Here is a 12,161-nt window from a genome sequence, read left to right as displayed (position 1 = left end):
CGTCCGACGGGAAGACCTGCGCGACATGTGGCCAAAGGGGTGGAGCCTAGGCTGTCGCGAACCCCCTCACGCTTTACGTAAGGATACGCGTGGACGAAGGGCAGGGTCTGAGCTCGGGGCGGGGTCTCCTGATCCGCAGACTTCCGGCCGGTGGAGTCAGCGGAAGGGGCGGGGCTGCGCCTGCGGGTTCCACCTCTCTGGGACCAAATGGAGGCGGGCTGGAACTCAGAACGGGCGTGCCACAATTAGTTATCTGAACGGGAGGATTCTGAGTTTCTTTGTAAATTGCTGTTTGTTAAAGCAAAACAAACCCAATATTGCATGAGGATGGTTTTAATTGGGCATGTTTAGAAAGAATAAGGAAGTAACAAATACTGAATCCTTACTTGCCATGGGCTTTAAACTCAATCTGTCATTTTACTGACTAGGTTCAATGGAACCTTGGCCCTTGGGATTTCACAGCCGAGTGCTATCCATGCTTTCTCTCGCTAATGCTACATTTTATCATATATAATATTTCATTCAATGAAAAATTTCATTCAGCACCTACCACGTGTCAGGCACTGTTGGCATTTTTTGGTACAACAGAAGACAGAACTGCTCCAAAGGATGTTACAGCCCAGTGAGGAAAAGATAAACGATTTAAGCAGTGAATAAATAAAATATTAAAGATGATAAGCACTGCAGGTAATTAAGGTGACTTGATAAGAGTAATTTTGTGCAACTTTAGACTGCCTGGTCAGGGAAAGCCTCTGAGTAAGTGGCGCTTAAACAGATCTGAATTACAAGCCCTGTGAATGTCTTTAGGAAGAGCTTTCGGAGAAGGTAGAGGACTCACAGCTATATTACAAACTCCAGGGCAGGAACATGTTGGTAAGTTGAGGAATTTAAAAGCTGATAGCTGGAAAAAATAAATAAATAAATAAATAAATAAATAAATAAATAAATAAATAAATAAATAAATAAATAAGAGTTGATAGCTGGAGTTTGGTGAAGGAGGGGGAAGAGCGGAACAAGATGAAGTTTGAGAAATAGGTAGGGGTTGGATCATGCGAGGCTCTGTGAACCAAGTTTAGGGGGTTTGATTTTATTCCAAATGGGTTGGAAAAGCATGGAAGGATTTTATACAAGGGAATGTCATGACTTGAAATAAAATTTTGAAAAGGATTACTAAGTATCTTGATGTGGGTGGTGGTAGGTTGAATGTATATTTGTGTGAAAATTCATCAGATAGTACACTTAAGATTTTTTTTAACATTTTTTATTGATTTATAATCATTTTACAATGTTGTGTCAAATTCCAGTGTTCAGCACAATTTTTCAGTTATTCATGGACATATATACACTCATTGTCACATTTTTTTCTCTGTGAGTTATCATAACATTTTGTGTATATTTCCCTGTGCTATACAGTGTAGTCTATTCTACAATTTTGAAATCCCAGTCTATCCCTTCCCACCCTCCACCCCAGTACACTTAAGATTTGTGCACTTTAGTGTATAGAAGTCATACTTTAATTTAAAAAACAAGATTACTTGGTTTAGTGAATAGAGAGTGGATTATATGGATGCACCAATGAAAGAAAAAGACTAGTTAAAAAGTTGTTCCTGCCAGAGCCCCATAGTGACTTTTCATGGACTCTAGACACTTTTGCCTTCATAGACCCTTTTCTCCATAAAAATGATATTAAAATTTATATTTTATGATTGTCCTAGTATAAAGACCAATATATTAATATTATACATTAAAACATTTATTTTTTATTGTAATTTAAAAATAAACTAGGAGGAAGGGTATAGATAAGTGGTAGAGCACATGCTCAACACCCAAGAGGTCATGGGTTCAATCCCCAGTATGTCCTTCAAGCAGAAATCAGTGAAGAAATCTAATTACATCCCCCTCATAAAACAAACAAGACAAAAACGTGTGCTTTAATTTGGTCCACAAATCTGTCTCATCCTTCAACCAATGCTTATGTTAAAAAATTGATAAAAAATAAAATAAATAAATAAGTAAACTAAAACATTTGTGTGGACCACTAAAACTATGATGGGGCCCAGACACTGTGCTTGCTGTGCCTACTGAATAAGTCAACCCTGACTGCTGTCATCTTGGGGAGAGAAGATGGGGCTTTAGATACGAGTGTAGAATTGAAAACAGATAGATGCAGATATATTCTGAAAGTAGACTTGGTGATTGATTTGATGTGAAGGGCACAGGAAGGGGAGCTATTTCAAGTTTTTGGCATGAATACTTGGGTGATGCCACTACTTAGTCTCTGCTCTCCGAAAGTGGGGGGATCCTATAAAGAAGAGAGCTAGAATTCTGGTGTCAACTCTGCCCAAGCCTCTGGCTGGTCCTTGAAGCGTGAATGCATGAAGCAGGCCACACACAGATGAGGAAAAAAAAAACAAAGACTTGAACTGAGATCTGAGATCTGAGTTGCTGTCTGCTATTGAGAGAGTTTGTAGTTTGGGTCCTACCAGTTTAATTGCTTGCTAAAATAAAAACATGAACATCTTTGGAGGATGCATTAGTTCCCTGTTCCTGCTGTAAGAAATTCCTGCAAATTTAGTAGCTTAAAACAACAGAAATTTATTTTCTTAGAGCTCTGGGTCAGAAATCTGAAATGGGTTTCACTAGGCTAAAATCAAAGTGTTGGGAGGACTGCATTCCTTCCGGAGGCTCTATGGGAGATTCTGTTTCCTTGCCTTTTCCAGCTTCTGTATAATGCTCATGCTCCTTGACTCATGATCCCCTTCCTCCATTTTCAGAGCCAAAAACATTGTGCTGAATCTTTATATTGATCACTTTGACTCTGACTTTTCTTTCTACCACAGTCTCTTACTTTTAAGGACCCCTGTGATACATTGGGCCCACCTGGATAATCTGGTATAATCCTCCTATTTTAAGGTCATCCGGTTAGCAACCTTAATTCCATCTGCAACCTTAATTCCCTTTTGTCGTACAATATAACATGTCACAGGTTCCAGGGGTGTGAATGTGGATATCCTTGAGGGGGGCATTATTCTGCTCACCACAGAGGGTTATAACAGAATCTAGAGTCTCCACAACATAACGTTCACAATGTACAGGATACAATCAAAGTTATTCAACATGTGAAGAACTTGGAAAATGTGACCTATCCTCAAGAGAGAAGAAAACAGAGGCCAACCCTGAGATAAGCCAGATGTTGAAATGATCAGACAAGGATTTTAATGCAGCTATTATAACTGTGCTCACTGAATTAAATTAAAATAAGCTTGTCGTGAATGCAAAGCTAGGAAATTTCAGCAGAACAATAGAAAAAATAAAAAGAACCAAATGGAAATTTTCTTTTTTTTTTTCTTTAACCTTTTAAAAAAAATTGAAATATAGCTGATTTACAGTGTCACTAGTTTCTGGTGTACAGCATACTGATTCCATTGTACACATATATATTGTTTCTCATATTCTTTTTCATTACAAGCTACTACAAGCCACTGAATATAGTTCCCTGTGCTATACAGTAGCGTGGAGCCAAGTGGAAATTTTAGAATTGAAAAGTACAGTATCTGAAATACATTTCATGAGATGGGTTTAAGAACAGAATAAAGGTGTTAGAAAGGAGTCTCTCTATACTTGAAGGTAGATCAATCGAAATGATTATATCTAAGGAAGAGGGGGAAAAGATTGGGAAAAAAGTGAACAGAGCCCAAGGACCTGTGGACAGTACCTAAAGATAATAACATATTACTGACGTTTTGAAAGGAGTGGAGAGAGAAAGATGGGGTAGAAAAATATTAGAAGAAATAATACCCCCGAACTTTCCACATTTGATTGATTCAAGAAACTCAGAAAACCCTAAACAGCATAAATATTGGGGGAAGAAACCTCACTGGCTTATCATAGTCAACATGCTGAAAACCAATGATAACAAGAAAGTCTTGAAAGCATTCAGAAAAAAGTGACACTTCATATATAGGGGAAAGATCATTTGGATGACCATGGGCTTACCATGAACTATGGAGGCCTGAAGACAGAGAAACAAGATTTTTAGAGTGCCAGAAGAAAAATGACCACTCTTTATATCTCAGCTCCTGATGAGCTCAGTAGATGCCTCCAACACTAGATTTCTCTCCCTGGCCTAAATTGTGGAGGGCAGCTCCTGACTGCTCGCTAAAGCTGAGTCCTACCTGGCTCCCTGCAGCCAGCACAGAATTGCAGCCTGTAAGGGGCCTAATGGTTCTTCCTCATGGCCCTGACCCCGGATCTCCTTTTCCTGGTGTGTGTTATATTCAACCGGAATTTTTGTTTTAATTAAAAAAAAATTGAAGTACAGTCAGTTACAATGTATCAATCTCTGGTATACAGCACAATGTCCCAGTCATGCATATACGTACATATATTCGGTTTCATATCGTAATGTTTCTTTGTTGTTTCTGACCTAGGGATTTACTTTCCCATTTATGGCCTTGTCCATTTATGGGTATGCCCCTTTTACCTGACTCTCAGTCCTGCTCCTCCTTTAAACATTTTTCCTTTCAGTTTTTTTACTCTGGAGATTTGGATTCTGCCTTCCACCTCCTTGTGGGTTTGCTTGGGACTAGTCCTGAATTTTCAATTAATCTCATAGTCTCAAATTCAACATGTTCCGTGTTGAACAAACTCTTTTTTTCTATCCCAATTTAACTATCTCTGTTAATGGTACCACTATATTCCATGTCACTGTCTCAAACCTTTGGTGTCATACTAACCTCCCCATCTAAAACAACCCAGTTATTCACTGAGTACTCATACTGTGGGTCCTGTTCTAGGTGCTGGGGATACAATGGTAAACTAAAAAAAAAAAAAAATCTGTGCCCTCTTGGAGCTTACAGTCCTATAGAGAATGAGCAGACAATAAGCAAATATATATTAGGTCAGACAGTGATGAGTGCCATGGAGAAAAACAAAGCAAGGTAACAGAAATAGGGAGTGCCATGATGGCAGAAAGGTGCTGTTTTATATTTAGTGGTCAAGGGGAATTGAGTAGAGATGAAGGAAATGAGGGAGTGAGGCTTACAGCCATTTGGGGAAGAGGGTTGCAAAGGCAAGTACTCTGAGGTGGAGGCATTCCTGGCATGTTTGAGATCCAACAAGGAGACCATGGTGGCTAGAACTTGGTGAGCAAGGGAGAAGGTAATGGGGTGGTTACCAATCTCCCATCCATGCCTTTCACTCCACCCCTTTTACCTCTGCTCTCGCTGTGACTCTCCTTTCCCCTCTGGACTGCTTCAGGCATTGTCCCATTCCACTTTATCTCCAACCAGTCTACCCAGCACATGGTACCTGGATCAATCTTCCTAAAAACTAGGCTCTGTGATGGTTAATTTTATGTGTCAACTTGACGGGGCTAAGGGATGCCCAGATAGCTGGTAAAACATTATTTCTTGTTGTTTCCGTGAAGGGACCTCTGGACGAGATTAGCATTTGAGTGGAGATAGCCTTCACCAATCCCGGTGGGCATCGTTTCATCCACTGAAGGCTTGAGTAGAACCGAAAGGCAGAGAAAAGACGAATTTGTGCTGAGACATCCATCTTCTTCTGACCTTGGACATCTGTGCTTCTGGTTCTCAGACCTTTGGCCTGGGACTGAATTACACCACCCTGGCTTTCCAGTTTGCAGGCAGCAAATCATGGGACTTCTCAGCCTCCATAATCATGTGAGCCAATTCCTATAATAAACCTGCTCCCACATTTATCTCTATATATTCTATAGATCTTTAAATACCCTATTGGTTCCTTTTTCTCTGGAGAACTCTAATAATACACATCCTGTCTCTTTCCAGGGCACGACTCCCGAGCGCTGAAAGCACTGTGTAATCGGCCTTCAGCTTGCTGCTCCAGCCTTATCTGTTGCCCCCAGCTTCTGCCTCGCCCAGAGCAGCTGCTGGGCTTTCCCACTGCTCCTCACTATTCTCTTCATCTAGAGTAGCCTCTGCCTTCTCAGTCTTGCTAAATTCTTTGCAGGACCACCCCTACCCACTCCAAGACATCATCCCAAGACTTTTTCTTGGCCTGGCTTCCCATTTAGTTACGTACTGGGCTGATTCTATCCTCTGCATTAGATGATTGACTCCAGGAGGTATTTTACATGTTTGTTTTTCCTCTCCTCCAAGGCCTTATGCCTGGTAAATGTTTTTTTTTTGCATGGTAAAGTGAAAGCAAGTTTAGAGAGATACACACTCCATAGACAGAGTGCGGTCTGTCTCAGAAGGGAAAATGGCTTAGGCAGAATGTGGGCCAACTCAGAAAGGTGAGAGGGACAGAAGCTGAGAAGTGTGGGGTGTTTAGTTTAAAGTAAAAGCAGATACACACTCCATAGACAGAGTGCGGGCCGTCTCAGAAGGCAAGCGACAGAGCGAGCGAGAGCGACTGTAAGTGTTCTTTTTGACGAGGACTTCTGCTTGAGGAGTGTGGGTGGGCTTTTTCTTGCCCAAATCCAACCTCTGCCACCAAAGATGCCATCGTTCCACTTCCTGGTTAGAGACTGTTAGCAAAGGGAGGGACTGGTGAAGACTATGGCTAGAAATTTGCCACGTAGTGTTGTTATCGACCAGGGTTCTTAGGGTTCTTGGCCTCCTTAATCAATAGAAATTGGTAAGAGGCCAGATGAGAAATTCGGGCAAGGCTTTATTGGGACTCATGGTGTAGGACGAGAGAATGAAAACAAGTAACAGGTTCCCTTGCTCAGTTCCTGAGGAGGGGTGAGCTCGTCCCTTAAATGGGGTGAGGGTAGGGGCAGGCCCAGGGGTTGGGCCGGAGGGGTGGGTTAGGGGGTCTACTGACCCTCTTGGTGGTGCTGTGTGCACAGTCCCCTGCTTCTGCTCCTGACACCTCAGGAGTGGCATTTGGGATTTGGGTCTTTTTGTATCTTGTTGTTGGTAACTCACCCCAAGCATGCACACAGTTATTTTTAGACCTTTAGAGTTCCTTTGTAGTCTGTTGCTCCCTCCCATGCAAGCATTGCAGCCAGAGTCCCAGGTCTCAGGTCCCAGCCCGTCTCAGTGTTTCAAACCCAAACCCTGCACTTAGGCAGCAAAGCAGGCAGGTTGCTCCTTAGGACAGGCTTGTTTGACAGCAGCAGGCTCAAGCTCCCCTTCTTTTCCTCCTGACCTACCTGTTCAGACTTTTTAATACTGAAGCATGTTTGAGAAACAGCTAAAGGCCTGACCCCTGCCCCTGGATAGTTTACAAGTCTGTAGTTGTGTGCACTTGACAGGTATTGGCAAGAAAATAATTCAGCTGATTAATATTTTTATTATTTATGTCTGTGGATAAATGAGAAATGAATAGTGAAATATTCTCTAGTAGACAAATCAAAGTTACCTGCAGTAGGGGAAGGAGGGAAGGATGAACCCATCATGGATCCTGATCAAGTTATACTCTTTCCTACCTTGACCTTGCCTTGCCTGGACCGGTATCCTCTGCCTTCTCTTTCCTTCTCCAAATCTTGCCCATCCTTCAAGGACCAGTTAGATCACTCCTCCTCCAGGAAGCCTTCCTGGATGACTCCAGACTCCATTAACCTGTTTTGAACACCAGGATTAATAACCTTTGCCACACAGTTTAGAGCTCAATGATGTGCTTAAACTCTTTGCTGTTGTTTTGTGTGATTTCCCAACTAAATGATAACTAATTTAAATAATAATAATAATAACAATAAAGCAGCTAATTATTAAGCATTTATTATGAGCTTGGTGCTTTGATAATATATCTATATATCTTATCTAATTCCATCAGCCTAACAACCCTATGGGGAGGTACTATTATTATTATCATTTTACAGTTGAGGAAGCTGTATTATAGGATAATTTTCAAAAAGGTAATGACTCTCACACAAACATGAAGTGAACACACATCAAAGATTTTATTTAACTCATTAATTAAGGAGAAAACCTGCCGTTTGTTGAAAGCAACTGAAAGGAGAGTCTGAAAAGCAGACATAGGCAATCAGGATGCTGAAATGAAGTTGCTAATAGGCTCAACTGGTTAATATCCTATACGTATTAAAATGCAATTTTGGAATCATCTTTTCTACTGTGCAGAGACCAGTTTGATCTCACTGGACAACATTCATTTGCATTTCTATGGCCCCAAATCCTTTGTATTACTACCTGTTTTTGCAACTTGCAGAGTTATAAATGAATCTAGTCAATAACAATCAAAGGTTAGACTGAACACATTATCTTCTTGGTAATCCCAAAACAAGATGTTGAAGTCCTATTTAGAGTCTTTAAAATAAACTACTTTTATAATTAAAAAAAAAAATCAAAGGCGTAGACCCCTACAAAATCAAGTAACACTGAAGGGTCCCTAGACAAAGCCTAACATTTCAGTGAAAGTCTCCTAGTAATCTTTTATCCACTTCAGTCTTTCACAATTTTTCTTACATAGACTGACTGGGTCTTAGAATTCTTTCATACTTCAGTATGGTGCACAACACCTAGTGCATATTAGGCATTCAATAGGTGCAAGCTGGTTGATTGATGAGAATTGTTGGATGATGGATTATGAAGCTTGTGATAGGTTGAAAACCATGACCAAAATATTTTGCATCTCCTGCCTACTCCTTGGGTCTGGAATTGCCTTGTGACTTGCTTTGGCACACAACAAATATGTCAGAAGTGACAATGTGTGACCTCTGGAGCCTAGACTTCCAGAGACCTTGCAACTTCCACTATCACTCTCTTGGAACCTGACATTGCCAGGTGAGAAACCCAGGCTCTTCTGTTGGAGAGCCACATGGAAGAGAACTGAGGCGCCCTGGCTGACAGCCCCAGCTAGCTGTAGTATATGTGAGTGAGGCCATCTTGGACCATCCTGGTCCAGGTGACTGCAGCCACATGAGCAACTCCAGGTGAGACCAGCAGAAGAACCGGCCAGCTGAGCCCAGCTAAAATTGCACAGATGTGATCTTATAAATGGTTGTTGTTTTAAGCCTCTAAGTCTTGGGGTGTTTTGTCATGCAGCAGTGACTAAGCTGATGCAGAGCTGTCTGCGCAGTCATAGAATGTCAGTGGGAGACAGGGGACAAGTGTTTATTCTTTGGGGAGATAGGCTGCTCTCCATGATTGAATTTCCTGGCTCAGCCGTCCTGTGCCCCAGCTGGCTGGGACCCCTGTGCTGCTCCTTGAAGGAAACATCACTACCTGGGTATGTTGTTTGGCCCCAAACCTCTAGGTGTCCGCAGAGCCACTTTGACAGGTGCATTATCTGCCCTGGGATGGTGACCCATTAGAGCATCGGGAGTCCATTCTCTTCAAAAGAAGAGAAGCAAGTCTCTTCTAGGAACTTTACGCTTAACAAGGACACGTGTCCAGTATAAAGTACACAGTTAACCCTGTCGCCAATATCTGCTTCCTCCCTTCCTCATATGAGTCATACAACACTTTTACCTTCTAAACATCTTTCTTCTTGGCTTGTTTCAGTCCCAACATAGCCCAGTGACCGAGAAGTACAGGAGAGGAAATCAAGAGATTTGCCCAGTACCATACCACAGCTTAATCGTGCGTGGGCCAGATCCCAGGTCTCCTGGTGTAGTGCCCAGTGGCCCAATGCTGGGTACTGTGCCAGGCTGGTTCCATGTGCAGCCCTGTCTCTCTGAGGGCCCCCAATCCAACCTGTACATCCAGGCCATACATAGGAACTTGGAATGATGTCAGGGTGGCAGTGTGGTGTCCAGGAAAAGCTCTGTTCAGTCCTGTTAGCTCCATCATCTGGGTGAACTCAGGCAGCCACTCAACCTCCCTCAGTCTCAGTTTCCTCATTTGTAAAATGGATTTAAATTATATCCATCTATACTTCAAAAACCTGCAAATAGTGATCGCATCTGGAGTGAGGTGTGGGGCTGGGCATCTGGGACAGGAGGAAGACTTATTTTTCTTCTTCCTTTTGTTATATTCACTAGGTGGTTGTATTTTTTAGATTCTACATATAAGTGATAATATACAGTATTTGTCTTTTTCTGTCTGACTGATTTCACTTAGCATAATACCCTCCAAGTCCATCCATGTTGTTACAAATGGCAAAATTTCATTCTTTTTTATAGCTGAGTCGTATTCATTGTATACATATATACACCACATCTTTTTTATCTGTTCTTCTGTTGATGGACACTTAGGTGGCTTCCATATCTTGGCAATTGTAAATAATGCTGCTATGAACATTGGGGTGCATGTATCTTTTCAAATTAGTGTTTTCGTTTTCTTTGGATATATACCCAGGAGTAGAATTGCTGGATCATACGGTAAGACTTACTTTTCATTGTATATCTTTTGTACTATTCAAAATTGTCATTGTGATGATTGATTTTATGTAAACGTGACTGAGCTGAGACACGCCCAGATCCTGTAGTAAAACATTATTTCTGGGTGTGTCTGTGAGAATGTCTCCAGAAAGAGATTAGCGTTTGAGTCAGTAGACTGAGTAACAAACATCCTCATCGATTTAGGTGAGCATAACCCAATCTGCTGGGGGGCTGAATAGAACAAAAAGGTGTAGAAAGCGCGAATTTGCTCTCTCTGCTTGAGCTGAGGCACCTGTCTTCCGCCCTCGGACACGGGCGCTCCTGATTCTTGGGCTTTTGCATTTAGACCAGGACTTACACCATGAGGCTCCAATTCTCAGGCCTTTGGACTCAGACTGAATAACACTAATGGCCTTCCTGGGTCTCCAGCTTGCAGACAGCAGACTGTGGGACTTCTTGGTCTCTGTAACTATATGGCCAATTCCTACCGTAAACCTCCTCTTATATATGTCTGTATATTCTGTTGGTTCTGTTTCTCTGGAGAACTCTGACGCAGTAAACATAGGGCAAACATTATTCCATAACAATACTAATTAACCAAGAAATAAATTATTAGTTTACAATAATTCGAACTAGCCAATAAATAAACATATCTAAAAAAGTAAAATGATATCTTTCTCCAGCGGCATACTGGACACTCCTTCCTCTAAAGGACAAAATTATGTTTAGAAAGACTCACTCTTTTCTCAATTCACTCTTCAGCTTCAGAACAATGAACAACTTACAATATTATCTTAAAAGATATTATTCAAATCCAGTAAGATGGTTCAGATATGGACTAAAGTTACCAAGCAAAAAAACTTTACCTTGCAGTTTGCACTGTCATTATTTTAAATTTTAAACACAAGTAAAAATTCTAAATGTCCACACAGAATGGCAGAATTGGAGTAAGTCCAAGACTGTTTCTTTACAATCGCTGTCTGTGGTGGTTGTCTATTTCTCATCTACTGTTTAAACCCTAGGAGATGTATTACCACAAAGGCTGGCTGGGCCAGGGCTTGGACAATTCTGAACTGTTACAAACTTCTCTCACAATGAATGGTGGTATGGAAAACACTGGGTATTCGCCACATATATATTATTATGTTTACTGAAAGATAAGTAATGAAAGTGTCTTCACTTGAAACTTAACACATTTATTATCAAAACTCAACAGTCATCACAGCAATTGTTTAGCGCTTAGACCAACAAAAGAGTTTCTCAGTGGGTATTTTATCACTGACCTGGTTTAGAATTGTCCACACATGAAGATCATAAAAGCAGTTAGACTTTTGGTCAGTTTTATTGTTGTTTTTAAATTCTCTACAGACGACGCTCCCCCTTATTACCTAACTCAGAGTGGACTACTGCCCTGCCCTCCTTACAAGGTCCTTGTTAAGGATCAAACGGCATAGTATCTTTGGGAGTCTCAAATTCAAATGCTGCAGAATTCAGAGAGGCACATAGGTGAAGGGATGTAATTCACAGAGAGCGGTACACTCCATGGAAGACAGAGGAGGGCGTGCCCTGCCTGGAGGCGTTCACAGTTTCCCTTTCCCAGACACACCCATGGGGTAGGCTGACAGCCCGGTGACACTCACGACTAATAAACTCAAGCTTAGGTCCGGGCTGACTTCCTAGCCATGGTAAAAATACCACCTTACTTTAAATGAATTCACAGATGGATACTGATTTATGTCCTACGTAAGAAAAGGGAGAAACAGGGGAGCCCTGGAGAAGTTGAGAGTGGACGTGGGTGGGTTTAGATGAGAAGTGAGTCTACTGGCCCCTTGCTTACAGGAGGAGAGAAGGGGATGGACTGTAGTGACTGCAAGTGTGTCTCTGCATGAGG

This window comes from Camelus dromedarius, chromosome 11 (genome assembly GCF_036321535.1).
Source record: "Camelus dromedarius isolate mCamDro1 chromosome 11, mCamDro1.pat, whole genome shotgun sequence".
Taxonomy (NCBI): Eukaryota; Metazoa; Chordata; class Mammalia; order Artiodactyla; family Camelidae; genus Camelus; species Camelus dromedarius.
The sequence above is the reverse complement of the archived record's forward strand: the minus strand, read 5'-3'. Positions refer to the sequence as shown.